We start from the raw sequence: 18,637 nt of genomic DNA on the forward strand, positions 1-18,637 counted from the left end.
GCTCCTCCTTTGTGGACCTGTCAGCATAGGAGCAGAGGGACACAGCACAGAGCTCATCCCACTTAGACACAGTCCGTCTGGGGTAAGGACAGACACACTGATCTCTGATGAGGAGGAGGGAGGAGGATTTCTCATTGTACAATGTACGCTCCCTCCTCTGTCTCCCCTCAGCTCCAGCAAAGCCCTCCTCCTGCAGCTCCTGTACCTGGTCCCTGTGAGAGGGGGGCGGTGAGGCGTGCTGTGTCCCTCTGCAGTGCCCTTGGTGGAGAGCTGGACCTCAGTGAGACTACAAACCAAAGTTATACATAGTTAGTGTATAGCTGGTATATGATTCCAATTCTCAGAATGAGCCGTGAATCAGGAAATTTGGTGTTTCACATAATTACCAATGTTTTTTTGAATAGTTTTTTAATGACTGCCATGGGAGTGGCTGTGGACAAAATCTGCGATGGCCCTATATCCAATTACATTTCTGAAGTCCCTCTCTATCAGAAGAGGTTTTATGCTCTCACCTTTAAACCCAGATGAACATGTATTTTAATCTGAACTGTCCTAGACTATTAAATATAACTTGAAATGGTGACTGACTACTGCTTGAGTTTGTTTTGTGTGAATCTGTAATGACACCAACTCTCATTACAGACCATTATTGACCAATAAGACACTTTACTGAATTTCTATTTCTATCTCTCCACTGGACGAAAATCATTCCTATGGGATTTCCCATAGAGTGAAATAAGGCAGATTTCTTGACAGATTTCATGTTGACAGACATCAATAGCAGACTCCAAAGTCACTAGGTCTCAACTACCCAGCTTAAGCATATTGAACAACACTTATTGGATTTGTGTTCTAATGGCCTACTCTATGTTACCTAGTGATAGGTTTGGGAATTGTTATCTGGGTTTCGTTCTTCCTGGTACATCATCTAGGACTACCTTCTGACTATGTACAACACTCACACACACACATGCTAGATATTCTGCCTGATGGGAGGGCAGGACAGTGATGTCAGGTTTGTGTGGTCATTTGATTGTTGTTGTTGTAATGGCTTAATTACACCTTATTTGGCTCTGTTCTAACCTACCACTCTAGTCTTACACACACGTTGCTGGGGAAATGGCACAAGAAACACGCAATCCTAGCAACGACAATTGTCAGTAGCACTAATTATTCTGTAATAATGATGCATGACATGTATTTTCAACACTTTTCAAAAATACGTCACTGTAATGTACACAAAAATACGTCACTGTAATGTATTGGCATTATTACAACTTTGTGTTTCCAATGTATTAATAAGGGCTTTCCCTATTGGCTGTGTAAGAGTCCTTAGCTGTTGTGCACATGCGCTGTACTCTGTCTTAAAATTGATCAGTAAACGAGCATCCACGTAATGTTCGGTCTCCGTTATTGAAACCGTGAATATATATAACTCTATATATATTACAATTTGGCGACGAGGATGGGATATCTAATGAAAGATGATCCCAGTGACGAGAGACAACTTTGCAGCAAGTAGAACGCAATAAACGAACTTTGTAGCTCGAAAGAAAGAGGCTAGCAAACGGAAGCTAAGTAGCTAAAGGCGACTACAAGCTAGCAAGATAGCTAGTTTCCAAATCGGTGCGTTAGCTGAATACAAAGAAGGACAGGAAGATTTCGAATCTTACTTGGAAAGACTGGAACAGTGGATGATCGCAAACGAGGTGGACACTGACAAAAAGGTCAGCGTGTTTCTGTCGGTAATCGGAGCGGATGCCTACAGACTTTTAAAGAATTTAGTCAGTCCTGAAAAACCTAGCACACAAACCTACGAGGAGCTAAGCGAGTCGCTCAGTGAGCATTACAAGTCGAAACCGCTTGTCATCGCGGAACGTTTCCGTTTTCAAAAAAAAAAATCAACAAGACGGTGAGTCTATGTCTGATTACATAGTAGCTTTGAAGCAACTTTCAACTCATTGTGAGTTTGGTGCACATCTTAATGATGCACTCCGTGACCGTTTCGTTAGTGGGTTAAAAGCTGAGGCTGTGCAGAGGAAACTTTTATCGCAACCAAGACTAACATTCAAGACTAAGACTATTAAGTAATAAACAAAGTCAAACAGTCAGAACAAAAGGCCTGATTAGACAAAACTTGATGACGAAATGTAGTTCTTGAATGTTATTGGTGTATGTAGACAGGAATCAGAAACACGTTGAATAGAAGGCGTTAACCTGTGTGAAATCTATAAAGACAGGTGACTGAGGAGATAACGGGGTCGGCTCTCATGTTCTGCGGGAATAAAGTCTGAATGAATCAACAGCTCTGGTTAACGGTATTTTATTTTTAAGTATTATAACTTAAATTCTACGACACTAGCATTAGCAAGGAAGGCCTGAAAAATGCCTTCGTGTTTTTCAGGATTGGCTGTGCGTGGACTGGGGCAGCCGTTTCTACGACAGGTTGTTGTTGTTGTTTTTCTTTTTTGCAGGGCTCCCGTTGGGAGGACAGCGAGAGCGACTTCGAAGCGGGTATGTGACGTTTAATTACATTTTACAGTAGTAGACACAGTCAACAAATGTATCTGGGTAATGGCATGACTATTTGTCAGTTAGTAGCAATGGTAGCATTGTTAGCTTTAGCTTGAACTAGCTAGCTTGCTAGTCACCTACATGCATTTTGGACTTGTGCTGTGTTGTTTCACAACAAATATTGAGTGGTTCAGAGAGAGTCTAACTATTGTTATTGCTCATACTTATTCTTCTTTTTCTTATCATTATTATTCCAATTCTTCCGATTTTTTGGTATGCTACTCCTCCTACAGCGTTCAAGCTATTTAGACTGATCAAACTTTAAAACGTGCGGAGAGGTATTTTAAAGTCATGATATTTATTCCGATTCCGAACCCTAGCACATATTCCTGACCAATCAGCGGGTAATGCCGCCATTAGCCTTCCTTCTCCACATACCCACTAGTAATCTGCCACTGGCTCATTCTGGCTAAGATATATATCGATTAGAGGTATGCCTCCTGGTGCCCCAGGAGCCCCTAATCTCAGTACCAGTGGTCCAGAACAGTTTCTTTGCCTATCTTGTTTTATCCTGCGCCTCTCATTGGATACTTCTTCTTCTGTCTCAAACATGTTAGGGCTACTTTAGTACTACCTTACAGGTCGCATTGGTATATTGCTTGGTTATAAGGTACTTTTGGCCTAGGTTGTTCCATATTCCAAGGTACAATACGCCACGTGACGTGACAGTCCCCTTTAAATTTCCCCAGGTTTGCGGTGCCATATGTTGTGTTAAGTGGTTTGTCGAAGCATTCAAACTTTTGCTTCCAATCAATTGAATCCGGGGATCTCCCTCTTTTTCTCATCTATTCTCACATCTATTTTTCTGCATTGGTCTCTAAAAGTTTGATCATAAAACGGTTGGTATCTGGTGTTGCTTAAGATACCCAAACATTCGGCTGGACAATATGGTCGTTTTGATTCTTCTATGGGACAGGACTTTTTATATAACTGTGCACATGCCTGGTATGTGTGTGAGTTAGGTACAACTCGTAGTTTTTTTAAGTGGTGATGGACAACACATGAGGCAATCTCCTTCTGTTACTGACTGGGCTGTAAACTCTCCCCATTTATACCAATAATTTTGCTTTGCCTGTTCCCATAATGTATTTACCTTATATTCTCTGTCCCTATCTCTTTTGGTTTCAACCTGTGTTTGCTTCACTTCCTGACTCAATTCTCTAGGCAGGGCCTGTTCTATTTGGGACAGCATATAGATTAGTATTATTACTTTATATATCACTAGTCACTTCCCCAGGATCCCCCAGGCTCTACTGTCCTTCCCGTTCGGCTGGGGGCTGGATTTCCGGCCCCTGTTCAGCCTCTGTACCTGTTCCTTCATTTCCTCTGTGCTCCTGTACGATCTTACCCGTTCCTTCGTCTTCTTCTCTGGTTTGCTTTTTCTTCTTGCCTCGGGACCCCTGGTGCAGTGGTTCAAGTGGTACCAGGTTAGACTCCCTCGGACTTGTATTGCAGTGGGGGTGGCTCGCACTACCTCGTACGGTCCCTCTCTCCTTGGCTCGTTCCACTTCCTCCGGAAGACTTTGATGTACACCTGGTCTCCTGGAGTTATCGGATTGGGCAGGGGTGGCTCCGGCTCCGGCTGCTTGTCTTTTTCCTGTGAATATATATAACTTTATGTATCTCAGTTAGTTGTTTCATGTACTGCTTTAGTTCCATCTGGAGCTGTTCCAGTGGTGGTTCTTTGTAAGGTATATATTATATCGAGCCTTCTGATTGGCTGTTAAATACAGCCCTCTGATTGGCTGTTAAATACAGCCCCCTGATTGGCTTTTAATATCGAGCCTTCTGATTGGCTGTTAAATAGAGCCCCCTGATTGGCTGTTAATATCAAGCCTTCTGATTGGCTGTTAAATAGAGCCCCCTGATTGGCTGTTAATATCAAGCCTTCTGATTGGCTGTTAAATACAGTATAATAGCTTTATTGGCTGTTAAATAGAGCCCTCTGATTGGCTGTTAAATAGAGCCCCCTGATTGGCTGTTAATATCGAGCCTTCTGATTGGTTGTTAAATACAGCACTCTGATTGGCTGTAATATCGGGCCCTCTGATTGGCTGTAATATCGAGCCTTCTGATTGGCTGTTAAATATAGCCCTCTGATTGGCTGTAATATCGAGCCTTCTGATTGGCTGTTAAATACAGTATAATAGCTTTATTGGCTGTTAAATAGAGCCCTCTGATTGGCTGTTAAGTAGAGCAGTCTGATTGGCTGTTAAATACAGCCCCCTGATTGGCTGTTAATATCGAGCCTTCTGATTGGCTGTTAAATACAGCAGTCTGATTGGCTGTTAAATAAAGCAGTCTGATTGGCTGTTAAATAGAGCCCCCTGATTGGCTGTTAATATCGAGCCTTCTGATTGGCTGTTAATATCGAGCCCTCTGATTGGCTGTAATATCGAGCCTTCTGATTGGCTGTTAAATACAGTATAATAGCTTTATTGTCTGTTAAATAGAGCCCTCTGATTGGCTGTTAAATAGAGCCCCCTGATTGGCTGTGAATATCAAGCCTTCTGATTGGTTGTTAAATACAGCCCCCTGATTGGCTGTGAATATCGAGCCTTCTGATTGGCTGTTAAATACAGCCCTCTTATTGGCTGTTAATATCAAGCCTTCTAATTGGCTGTTAAAAAGCATTTTAAAAACATGAATGTAAATGTATATGAAAAGATGTTTTGCTATTGCTAGCTGATGATCGTTATCTCCACTCAACCGAAAATATTTTTGCCCGCCTATTGGCGCTAATTTAACGTTGTGCATGTTTTAAAAAATAAATGAATCCCAACACTGCTCTCCAACTCTGTGGTTAAGTAGATTTGATTTGATTTGATTTGATTTGATGTTTTTTTTTATTTATTTTTTATTGACTGGTAGGTAGTGGCATCCTGAGTTTAAAGACACCAGAGGGTCAGACTAATTCATCTGGTGTACTGAGTGGTCTCTGGCATGCCAACACTAATCTCTATTCTCTCCCTCTCTGCTATGTCCCCTGTCGAAAGTCTGGCCCTCTCCCGACCTGCATTTCCACCTGGGAATGTCACTCAGAGCTTCAGAAGGGGGATTATTCCAATAATCCTCGGTCTCAAGGAGGCTCTCGACAATACCAAGTGGCCCGGCTGGCGCTAAACAGAGCACGTAAGACTGATAAATTTTCTATTAGCTCCATTAGCAGAGCCAATTGCAGCGCCCCATTCCATTAGTGCGCCATTAGTGTCCATTAGCAGAGCCAATCGCAACGCCGCATTCCGTTAGTGCGCCATTACTGCCCATTAGCAGAGCCAATCGCAGCGCTCCATTCCATTTGTGCGCCATTTTGTGGGCGGGTGACGTTTGGCTAACTGTGGGCTTTTGTCACACTGCTCAGATCACACCGGTAACCTGGCTTGATATATTGATTTGATCAATGGAATTGTTTATATATATTAATACTTTCTTGTCTTATCAGTTCATAGCAACACACTTGCAGCACTTCTCGTTGTTTGTTGACGAGAGACAGACGCTAGTTCTACGTTCGCTGAAAACTTGATTGAATGATATATTGATTTGATCAATGGAAATGTTATGCTGAATTAATACTTTAATCAGTTTATAACAACACACTATGAGTTCGCTGTTAACGAGAGACGGATACGAGCGAGTTCGAGTGCTACCTAAGGTAAGCTAGCTGTACGATTGCTGAAAATCTGTGTCAAGTCACTAAAACCAACTTGAATAACTTCCTTATATTAGTTGAATCACTAAGATAAGATCTCCGATGATGAAATATGTGTTTTGTCACTTGTTTGCTGGCGAAATGTTGAAACTGTCCGCTGTGTCTTTTCATTTTACCGTTAAGTGATCCATTCTAGACAGATTGATTTGATTCATAACCATTTTTATTGACAATTAAGTGTATGGTGATAAAGGCTTATGATTGATGACAGGTAGACAGATTTCATTGATTATACTAGTCCCATGACAGACTTTCACAGTTAGATATATTGCTCCTAGTCCCATGACAGACTTTGACAGTTAGATTGACATTCTTCCTCTTGTTGGCCTCAGATGGCGACCAAGAAGCACAGGGCCATGGGGGACAGGACAGTGAGTGGCTGTCTCGCCTCAAGACCTCTGCCACCACTGGGGTTTGGCCCTCTGATGTAGAGGACAGGCCAGCCCCCAGTCAGAAGAGGTGGTATGCTCTCCACCAGAAGGTGAAGTTTGTCTGAGAAATACACCAACAGATTAAACAGATATAGGTAGGTTGTATATGCCATGACATTGAGCATATTTGTCATGCTGAAAAAGGATCCCATTATCAGTGGTATCGATTGTTGTTGTATCTGTATGTCTTCAGCAGCCAGCCAATGATTGCCTCCACTCTGTGGGAGAACCAGAGGCTGCGGCCAAACTTGAAGCTCTGGTACGAGCACCGATACCAGTGCTCATTTACAACCAGGCCCCAACACCAGAGCACTTCTTCACCCACAGGCTCCTGGCGAGGATGCCCTACCATCTGTGGAAGGTCAGGGTGTGCTGCCCAATGTGTAGGAGGCAGCTCACAGGTTTTTTGTGTTTATTTCAATAAAAAAAATTCTATTTTCAAATATAAATCTTTTATCTGAGTTTTATTCAATCAATTTGACACATTGCTAATAGCGAGTGATGCAGTCCATAAGAGAAAGAAACAGAGGTCTGATAATTTTATAACTGATAATTTCAGATGCATAAACAAAGTTACACACACACACAAGTAACAGACCTGTAGGCCCATAGCAGTCAAACAACAGCGAGTGTACATAAACGTCTGTTTGTTATGTCACAAGAAGCAACATATTGGCTCAAGGGATCTTGAATTTACACAAAACAACACTTTGGGAAACTTTGCCTGTTTTTATTTCTGGTGCTGGTGGGATTCGAACCGGTGACCTTCGAATCCACTCTTCCCCCTATTCAAAAAACGGAAAAGGCGTCATTTTTTCTTTTTCTTTAATCGTTTAGACTACATACTGACAAATAAACTAGTAGATAATGGAAAAGAAGCCTCAATTTCTCTCTCTCTCTTTCTTTTCCCTCTTTTTCACACCTTCTTATCCCCCCTTAACAGACAAACTTGTCTTCTCCAGCCCTGGTGCAGTTGGTAAAGCACAGGACTGTATGTTCAATAACAGTAATCCTTAGGTCGCTGGTTCAAATCCGGCTCGAAGAAGGAGCTTTTTTTTTTTACCAAATACATTGATTTAACTGTTTTCAGGTTATACACTTTCATATGATACAACTTGTGTAAATACTGTGATTACATTTTCTCTTGCCACACCTCTAAAGTTCTATAGCCATTGTTCTGAGAAGCACTGTATAATTTACCATATGAACAGCGGTGATTTCGGAGGGAGTGGTGAGGGAGCACAGTAATGGGGGAACAGACATATCTTGCCGATAGGTGTGAAATGTTGAATGCCGATTGATCAGTAAGAAAGCGCTGATTGATCAGTAAGAAAGTCTCCCCATTGTTCATTCTCTCCCGCCCTCTCTCATGTAAGCACAAGCCCATCAGCCGATAGCCTTGGCGGCGCCTACCATTATGTTTAAACTGTATAAAAGGCAACCCTGATAATCATCTCTTCAGACTTGTGCTGAACAGACCCCCGGATCTACGCTGGGCTGCTGTTGCGGCTGCGGTGACAATTAGACGGTCACAACAAGAAAAAGGCGGAGCAGCTAACGATGAAAGAGGAAGGGGGAAGGGGGAGCCAGGGAAGGTAAAGCAAGTTGAATCAAGAAGGTAGACACAAAGTTGAATCAGGAAAGTAACTGCAAGTTAGGTAGGCTAGGGTCTTCTAACCAGTGTCCTATAGTTTTATTGTCTGAGCAGGTTGATGTGGATTTCGACCGCCTCTCTGTCGCCGACTGCAGCTGAAGGACATCATTCCTGTGGAGATGCAGAGGCTGACCAAGTATCCTCTACTGCTTGAGAGCATAGCCAAGTACACACGTACCATAGACTACTACGATTTCACAACGACTACAATACATGTATGTTCCTGTGGTGAGGTTCTCCTACAAGCCCCCTATGTGTTTTTCGCCTCACCTGCACACTTTTTAAACCTTGTCTTTTTAAAACTGCTTTCTCTTTCACCTCCCTTTTTTGCACCTCCGCCCCCTTTACCTAACACCCCCCAACCCACCCCCTCCAGCTCAAAACACTTGCTCACTTTCTGGTGTAGTGCACTTATCGGCCCACATTAACAATGAGATGATGAGTTGATGGATGACTGGTTGACGTTTGGTTGTTGTTTTTGACCCCTAGAGGAGATGGAGAGGGACAAGGTGAAGAGGACAGGAGACTGCTGCAGGAAGATACTCAACTATGTTAACCAGGCCGTCAAAGAGGCAGAGAACAAACAGGTAACCAGGACCGTGTGAATAGACGCCATTGATTAGACCCAACATTGGTGGTCACATGCCGATGAGGGGTGTGCCGATCTCATATTACTTGTTTCCGTAAATTAGGACTTGATACTGGTAATCGGATAATACTTGTGATCGGACAACCAGGACTGTGATTTAAATGCTTAAAATGAAGGAGCAGGTCGTTTAGAATGCCACTGAGCTGCACAAGTTGGTCAGAATGCATATTAGCAAGCACCTGTCATTATTTATGTGGTATGTTCAATGTTTTGGTTAGTAATATAATGATTCATGATTTACCACAGGACAACATGTGTGATTGTTCAGTGCTCATAAGTGTGTGTGTGTGTGTGTGTGTGTGTGTGTGTGTGTGTGTGTGTGTGTGTGTGTGTGTGTGTGTGCACGTTCCTATCCTTACAGGGACTAGAGGACTACCAGAGACGGTTAGACCTGTCCTTACTGAAGCAGAGTGAGAACCCCATGATCTCATAGTTCAAGGTGAGGAGGCGCTCCACTACTCTCCCATTCACTTCTAATCAGAAAGTTTCCCTTTAAGGTTCCTGTTTGATTATTTTGAATTTCTGTAAATTATTCCCTTGCGTCTGTTATCCGTAGCCTTGTATTCTTGTTTGGCATTATGATTGTTTTCTACTCTGTAAAAACCAAAAATGTTCAGAAAAAGAAAAGAAGAAACTAAAATTTTGATGATGATTTGATGATTCACATTCTCCTGTCGGATATGGATCTCACCAAGAGGAAGATGGTGCATGAGGGACCTCTCTCCTGGAAGGTCAACAAAGACAAGACAATCGGTACGTTGACATGAATGAAATGTGTTTTAGCGCAGAGAGAAAATACTGCATTTGAATTAATTCATTGTACCGTACACTTCTCATTTTGATTTTTACATTTTACAATGTTTTAAGGTTGTGAACCCCTCTCTGAAGGTATGAGCTTTAATTCTGACTTCTGAAAGAACATAGATTCCACCAACATCTTTGTGTCCCTTAGAAAAAGAAGTCACTTCCTCTCTGGGTCTGCAAGCCCCGCCCACAGGGTCCAATCCATTCCAAAATCAGAGGAGGAGGAAGAGTTGCCATTGCCAGATAGGGGAGAGGAGGAAGATTTGAAGGAGGTGGTGGTGGAGGAAAAGGAGGAGGAGGAGGAGGTGGAAGAAGGAGCCTTCCTAGAGGGCGAGCTGGTAGACAGACTACCCTTCCTCCAGGAGAGGTCACACCAGGGCATCGCCGTCAACCACCAGGAACCTGACGCCTTTGGAATCCCCCCGTCTAAAGCCGAGGAGGCCCTGAGGACCTGTGAGTTCACTGCCCTGGCCTACCCCAGTAGACTAACAAAGCACGGTGCTATACTGTACCATAACCATGTCTTACAGTCAAACTCTTCATGTACGGTCTACTACTCTACATCTATGCTTTTGTTCTGTCAAGAACCTGTGAATTCTTTTTTTTCTTTTTTTTCTTCGATTCTGGGTCCGCTATGGGAGGTGTCTATTTAATTGGTGGAAAGCCGCGGCACCTGTTTTTGGAGAGAATCCGAGTTAGACGGGGAAGTGGAACAGCTTTTTGACCACAAACAATCACCACAAGCTACTGCAAACTAACAAAAGTTATTGTCACAAATTGAAAGAAACAATTCGGGATCAATATATTTTGTTTATGGCATTGAAGAGCCACAGAGAATATTTTTGTTGAACGTTAATGCATAATAAATGCTATTTTGGTTTGAATTCTAACTTTTGATCTCCGCTTTTTTCTCTATCTTGGATTGTGTGTTATTAACCCCGCTCCAGCTTCGACAGTGGCTATTTGAAAGGAGTGTTTTAGTTATTTCGTTATGTTGTTAAAAGAAGCCACAATAGAAATTGTAACACTCCAATCTAGAAATCAAGTTATGTGCAATTCTCAGGAAGGAGAAGGACTGGGGAGGAGGGGGAGCCCAACAGGCCTGCCGAGACAGAGAAGAGCCATTCCAACAGCAGCACGCTGTCCAACTGGCGGGACAACATCATCTTCGTCAACAAGGTCTTCCACCAGATACAGATGTGCAGAAGTACCATGGGCTCGGTGTTGTTATTGTTTAATATTGTCTAAAAGTATGAAGAGTAATGTTTTTACACGATAAGGACCCGGACCAGATTAAACAAACGAAACGAACCTACAAACCTAGTATTTTCACTGTAGCAAGATATGATAGAAATACATATACATACTGTAATAATGTTTGTTCGTACGGAGGCAGACGCAGTATGGTAGTGAGGGAATGTAGCTCCCGTTTATTAGCACAGTGGTCAATTTGGCTTTTCAGCCCGTTTCAAAGTTCAGCGACTTTCCAGTCGTCTCTCTCTCTCGGAACCTGCTCCTTCGTTCCCAGCCCACCTCCTGAAAAAGCAGAGGCACACACATCTTAAGCATCTAGTCAACGAGGCTTCATTTGCAACAGGTGTGCAACGGAGCCTCGCCGACATAACCCTGGCCACGGTCCTGTAGCTCCCTCTACAGGCCGAACGCTGCATGTCCCCCCACACATACATAGTGTAATGCTTATTTGATTTCCTCCACTTGCTTTTGAATGGAGTGTTGATCTGAATGACCCTATGAGATGAGATGAGTTGCATTGGACTGCCCTCTAGTGGACGGACAGTATCACTCCATCGAAGACACATTCTTAGAAATTTGACTCGAACACACTCATTCTCAGGATGAAAATAGAGATTGTGTGTGTGCAGTCAGGAGAAGGAGAGGGACAATCTCCTGGAATTATATTATATAATTATAATTCTATAATAATGATAATTATGATGTATTATCTTAATATATTATAATACATAACACATATTCTCGTAAATCTCCTGATGTCTTTATCTTCCCCCTGCAGTCCTTCCTGTTGCCGTCCTGCGAGGCGTCAACCTCGGGCCTCTGTAGCAGCCATCTCTATCCCTTTAACAACCATGTGCACCCTTCAGCTACACAGTCACATCTCCATACACGCTGATGATGTCATCTCACCTTTCCTCCTTTCATCAACAGGTGACGCCAGTGTGAAGGAAAAATCGAAAACTCCCTGGTAACACAAAGCCAGACTACAACATAAGGTGACAGATTGGAATTTTGAAGGCCACAAACCGACACTGATATTGGGGGATTGTAACCTGAACAAAATTCCTCCTTTCACCAACCCCAACATATAAATTGACAGTTACCCTGGGGCCTGCTTCTACCATTTCACCAATGTTTTGGAAAAGGGTGGACTGTGTGTGCCGCTGCCAAAAAATGGACACGAGAGGGAAGTCAAGAAGAATTTGTTGGAGCGCTATTGAACCATCAGGGTGTGAATGCTTTAGGAGAAGAAGTGCTACGTGGGCGAAAGTGCAAAGTAAGGTGTTGATTTTAAAATCATAGCAGGCCTGCCTATATAAATAGATAATAACAATTACAAGATAAAAAGAAAATGCTGGGGCCATGTAATAAATTAGTAATAAGAATAATGATAAGACAATTATAGATGACAGGACGTATAACCCCCATAATAATGTGGCCATGTGTAAGTGCTTCAGTTTTCTTCAGTGGCCTTCCCAGTCACTGGATCTGAATCCAATAGAACACCTTTGGGAAGTGGTAGAACGGGAGATTCACAGCTTGAAAGTGCACCTGAAAAATCTATAGGTATTGCGTGATGCAATCATGTCATCATGGACCAGAATCTCAAAGGCATGTTTCAAACATCTTGTGGAATCAATGCCACGAAGAATTGAGGCTGTTTTAAGAGCAAAGAGAGGCCCTACCCAGTATTAATATAGTGTTCCTAATGAAGAGCCCAGTGAGTGTATATGTGGTTGTTAATGGCGGCAGCTAATGGGGATCGATCCTAAAGATAGTGAGAAAGAAAGGAAGACAGGAGTGCTGGATCAGAGACCTTGAGTGGATGAGTGCTGAGACCTGTCCTGCTCAACACCTTCAGACAGGCCATGAGTGAATGACAACTACTACATAGTAGTAAATGATGCATCTGCATGTAGAAGATTATTTTCAAATACATCAAAGTAATTCTTCACATTGAGAGAGAGTCTGTCGAGGGAGAACCCTTCAACTTTAACAATAGATATTAATATGATTTATTTAAACTGTTGGGCCCCTTCATTGATCGCAGATCTGAAATGATGATATGCTGCCCTCTTGTAGACAGACAAGATTACTTGAAGTACACATATTTTAGTGTATGTGAAACCAACCTATTCACTTCCTAAAAGGCTGCAGTCACAGTGCAGATCAGCATTACCACACACAGACAGACTTCTATGAGAAACTCCTACCCTAACCCTCACCCTATGACTGAAAGGAGAGATGGAATTGAGATGGTTAACAGGTGTGCTTCTCCTAGGACTATTGACTACCCCAAATGTGTAGGACGTGGCATAAAATGATCTTTACCTGTGTATTGTTGCATCATACAACATCTGTAGCTATATGTCGCTATTTCTTTGTTAGGTCATCTCTGTGATGTATGGCAAGGCAATGTGTGGATGTGAAACCATATCATTGATTATTGTTTCTCTTTCTCAGTTTCACTCTTTCGAAATCAATAAACCTGAAGTCAGACTGACATTCTGTCTCCAGACTCTTGGGAGGTGTTTAGAGGTGTTCAGCTATGTATGAGGACAGAGCAGGTGTCTATAAGTATTAACAGATGTTTGTTTCTTTGTCGCCACAGCCTACCTGAGTATTGCTGCTGACCATGTCCATCCCTTTATGACCACAGTGTACCCATCTTCTGATGGCTACTTCCAGCAGGATGTGGTGGAACGGGGGATTCACATCATGGAGATGCAGCCTACAAATCTGCAGCAACTGCGTGATGCCATCATGTCAATATGGACCAAAGTCTCTGAGGAATGTTTTCCAGCACCTTGGTGAATCTATGCCACAAAGAATGAAGGCAGTTCTGAAGGCAAAAGGGGGTCCAACCCGGTACTAGCAAGGTGTACCTAATAAAGTGGCCGGTGAGTGTATGTGTGTGCTCTACAAACATTCTAAACCATAACTTGTCTTACTGAATGAATACTTTATTCAGGTTTGGCCATTCAAAATAAATCTGGCTTCAGCCCCGCAGCCACGCTGGTGACTTGGTTTTTTACCTTTTGAATTCTCCTGACTGTTAATACACAGTTCATTTCAGCAAATTACCATTGCCCAGCTGTGGATAGACATCTGAGGAAGGAACATAAAGGGAGAGGTCCTGCTCAATGTAAATCAATCAACCAACCTATCAATGAATCTACAATCTAAACTGTTGAATCTATCAAAACAGTTTTCCGTTAGCCCACCTTTGCATTGTGTTCGCTGTCTACTCTGCCAAGTGTGGCTGTTGGGTATTGAACTCGGGTCTGTTTACCCTTGGAAAAGACGGGAAAACTGTAGATAGATACAGAGGTAAGAAAGTGAACCAGATGAACAAAAAAGAAACACTAGAATTGGAACTCAAAATGATCAAAAAATCTCAAGTAAGTTTGATGGCACTTCTCTCCTGTTCACTAATTACCTTTTCACTGTGACTAAAGCTTTGTTCCCTTGTTTTCTCCACTCCCGTTATTACTTTCACCTGATCCTCCCCTTCACAGTATATTAAACAAAATGTCTCATTTCTATTTTTGGCATCTGTCCATTATTCTTCATCAGTCTGGGGAATCTCTTACTTTTCATCATACAATATTTTGGTTGTTTTCTGGGTCTTTTAAAGCCATAGTCCACCCATTCAATCATTATTGTATGTTTTTCTTATTTTGGTTCAAGACTATGCATCTGTAACCTTTGATAAGCCTTCATCACTTTGTTACAGTACTTGGTTTTGTAATGGCAAAAAATATTTGTACTATTTTGTTTTAGTTTTATATTAAATGTATTGACCTTTCTGTGACCCAATGTACTTTGTTATTTTTAATTATGTGACTGAGGAAGAACCAAAACCGACTGCTCCTTCTCTTGTATCAAAGATGTTATGTGACCTTGGAACACTCCTAACTGCAGGCTGAGGTTTGAGATAGTGGCTCACAACGCCTACGCTTCTTTCCCAGCTTCTTGGTCAGCAAACAGGTGCAAGATATGTTTACCCCAAGACCTATGACGTATGAGCATTGGAGTTAAGGATGGTCTTCTCCTCAGCCACAGCATCAGTATCTGAATCCACACTGTTGGTGAAGGAATGCTGATCCAGCTGACCAACGTTGTATAATACTTTCTATATGCATTAAAACTCTCAACTGAGACCAAACATCGTTTGTTGTTCACTGAAAGATTTCCATAACAATCTGAGGTTACTTTTGATTGACGTTGGCATGAAATATAATGTGGGAAACATTGATTTCCGTTGATGGCAGTGAATGACAATGTCGGCCAGCGATGGCTGTAGCAAAGTAAAGAAGGCTTATTATAGGTTGCAGTCACTCCTGGCCCACACCACGACTAGACTATTTCCATTATTAGACCAAGATGAACGAAAGTTCATCCAAATGTTGTCATTCTCTTTAATAGCTGCCTTATACTCCACAGACAGTTTTTCCTCTCCATGTTTTTGTTTTCTTTCGCTAGTATCTTCTTCATCTGCCCATGTTTCATCAGTGTGGAGATCCGCTTTCTTCTCCTCATCCCCCTTTTGATATTTTTTCAGGTCACCTGTTTGGACACTTTCACTGTCATGACTATGATGCTGGCTGGAAATCGAGTGCAGATGCTTCAAGAAAATGGAAAAACAGACAAAGTGGTACTGTTGAACAAAAAAACAACTATTTTATCAGAAAAAAGTCTGATCATATTTATACATTTTTTTTCAAAGATATCTTATCTTCATCTGACCTCTTCGCAACAATGTTACTGTGCTAACTGCTAAACTCTGACCTTCTAGAATATCACAGAGCTGGCTTGGATTCGAAGAAGTTTATTTTTCCAGAAGGTACTTTGTTTATGGTGTCAGGTGCATAAAGGCATTTTTTTTTTTATTCCTCTGGGAACCTTGTCATTTTTCGCCTCAAACAGCGGAGCTCCACCCAACCCACACCCTTGTGCCGCCAGTCAGCGAAAACATTTTTTTTAGATTAGATTCAACTTTATTGTCATTGTGCAGAGTACAAGTACAGAGACAACGAAATGCAGTTAGCGTCTAACCAGAAGTGCAAAATAGCAGAAAGTGCAATGAACAGTATATACAGGTAGTGCAATATATGAGCAGTAAGTAGTGCAGTATAACATAAGTAGTGCAGTGTAAGCAGTATATGAGTAAGCAGTAGCATTATAAGCAGAATAAATAAGTTACAGTATGAACAGTGTAGCAGCATATGAGCTGTATAGGTAATGCAGTATATATGTATTAACAGTAACATAAGGTAGATGGCAGAATAAATATAAATATGGAATGCCATATGAACAGTATAAACAGGTATGCACAGTATGTACAGATATGTGCAGTGTACTAACAGTAGTATTAAGAAAATATGAACAGTATGGACATATGTACAGAAGAGCAGTGGTATTGAGTAAGAGCAGGGGAGGGGAGTAATAGTGCAATTGTCCGGGGGGGGGGGTGCAGGGGTTGCAGGGGTTGGTAGGTTGTCACGTAGGTGCAGTGTTCGAGTTCAGTAGGTACACTACTTTACGTTCCACAAACAGTCTACGTTCCAAGGTAAAGTCCGATCGTTTCCATTGAAATGGTTTTGGGTTCCTTGTTTTGTGAGGAACTCATTTTTATTCATTTTTCCTGTGGGAACCCTGTCTTTTTTCGCCTCAAACAGTGGACCTCTCCCGCGTATTCTCTTTGATCGTGTTAGAGCGGGCGCTGTTTTGAATAATTCCAAAGCCGCGCTCATGTGTCCGCTACGTTCCAAGGTAAAGTCCGATGTTTCCATTGAAATGGTTTTGGGTTCTTTGTTTTGTTAGGAACAATGGGATATTTCATTTTTATTTCGTTTTTATTCCTCTGGGAACGTTGTATTTTTTCGCATCAAACAGTGGACCTCTACCGCGTATTCTCTTTGATCGTGGCAGCGCGGGCGCTGTTTTGAATAATTCCAAAGCCGCGCTCATACATCCGCTACGTTCCAAGGTAAAGTCCGATCGTTTCCATTGAAATGGTTTTGGGTTCCTTGTTTTGTGAGGAACTCATTTTTATTCATTTTTCCTCTGGGAACCCTGTCTTTTTTCGCCTCAAACAGTGGACCTCTCCCGCGTATTTTCTTTGATCGTGTTAACACATCTCCAAATGTTACGTACAGTGGGGGAAATAATTATTTGATCCCCTGCTGATTTTGTTAGTTTGCCCGATTACAAAGAAATGAGCGGTCTATAATTTTTATGGTACTTTTATTTTAACAAATAGACACAGAATATTAAAAAAAAAAGTCCAGAAAAACATATTATATAAAGTTATAAATTAATTTGCATTTGATCGAAGGAAATAAGTATTTGATCCCCAAGCAAAACATGACTTAGTACTTGGTGGAGAAACCCTTGTTGGCAAGCACAGAAGTCAGACGTTTCTTGTAGTTGGTCACCAGTTTTGCACACATCTCAGGAGGGATTTTGGTCCACTCCTCTTTACAGATCCTCTCCAAATCCTGAAGGTTTCAAGGCTTTTGCTTGGCAACTCGAAGCTTCAGCTCCCTCCGCAAATTTTCTATAGGATTAAGGTCTGGAGACTAGCTAGGCCACTCCATGACCTTAGTGTGCTTCTTCTTGAGCCATTCCTTTGTTGTCTTGGCCGTATGTTTTGGGTCATTGTCATGCTGGAAGACCCATCCACGACCCATCCTCAGTGCTCTGGCTGAGGGAAGGAGGTTCTTGTCCAAGATCTTACGGTACATGGCCCCGTCCATTGGCCCCTCAATGCAGTGAAGTCGTCCTGTACCCTTAGCAGAGAAACAACCCCAAAGCATAATGTTTCCACTTCTGTGTTTGACAGTGGGGATGGTGTTCTTGGGATTGTAGCATTCAGCATTTCTCTCCCTCCAAACACGAAGAGTCGAATTTATGCCAAAGAGTTCAATTTTGGTCTCATCTGACCACATCACCTTCTCCCAAGCCTTCTCTGAATCATTTAAGTGTTCATTGGCAAACTTCAGATGGGTCCACTGCTTCACATGTGCCTTCTTGAGCAGGGGGACCTTGCGGGCACTGCAGGATTTCAATCCGTTACGGTGTAGTGTGTTACCAATGGTTTTCTTGGTGACTGTGGTCCCAGCTGCCTTGAGATCATTACCAAGCTCCTCCCGCGTAGTTCTGGGCTGATCCTCACCCTTCTCATGATCATCCTTACCCCACGAGGCGAGATCTTGCATGGAGCTCCAGGCCGAGGGCGATTGATGGTTATTTTGTATTTCTTCCATTTTCTAATAATTGCACCAACAGTTGTCTCCTTCTCACCAAGCTTTTTGCTGATGGTCTTGTAGCCCATTCCAGCCTTGTGCAGGTCTACAACTCTTACCCTGATGTCCTTTGAATGTTCTTTGGTCTTGCCCATGGTGGTGGAGAGGTTGGAATGGAAGAGATTGATTCTATTGACAGGTGTCTTTTATACCCATAACAAGCAGAGATTAGGAGTACTTTCTTAAAGTGACAGGAGTAATCTGTGTGCCTCATGGGCATATAACCGGTCTGTATGAGCCAGAATTCTTGCT

Source organism: Argentina silus (genome assembly GCF_951799395.1).
Source record: "Argentina silus genome assembly, chromosome: Y".
NCBI classification, from domain to species: domain Eukaryota; kingdom Metazoa; phylum Chordata; class Actinopteri; order Argentiniformes; family Argentinidae; genus Argentina; species Argentina silus.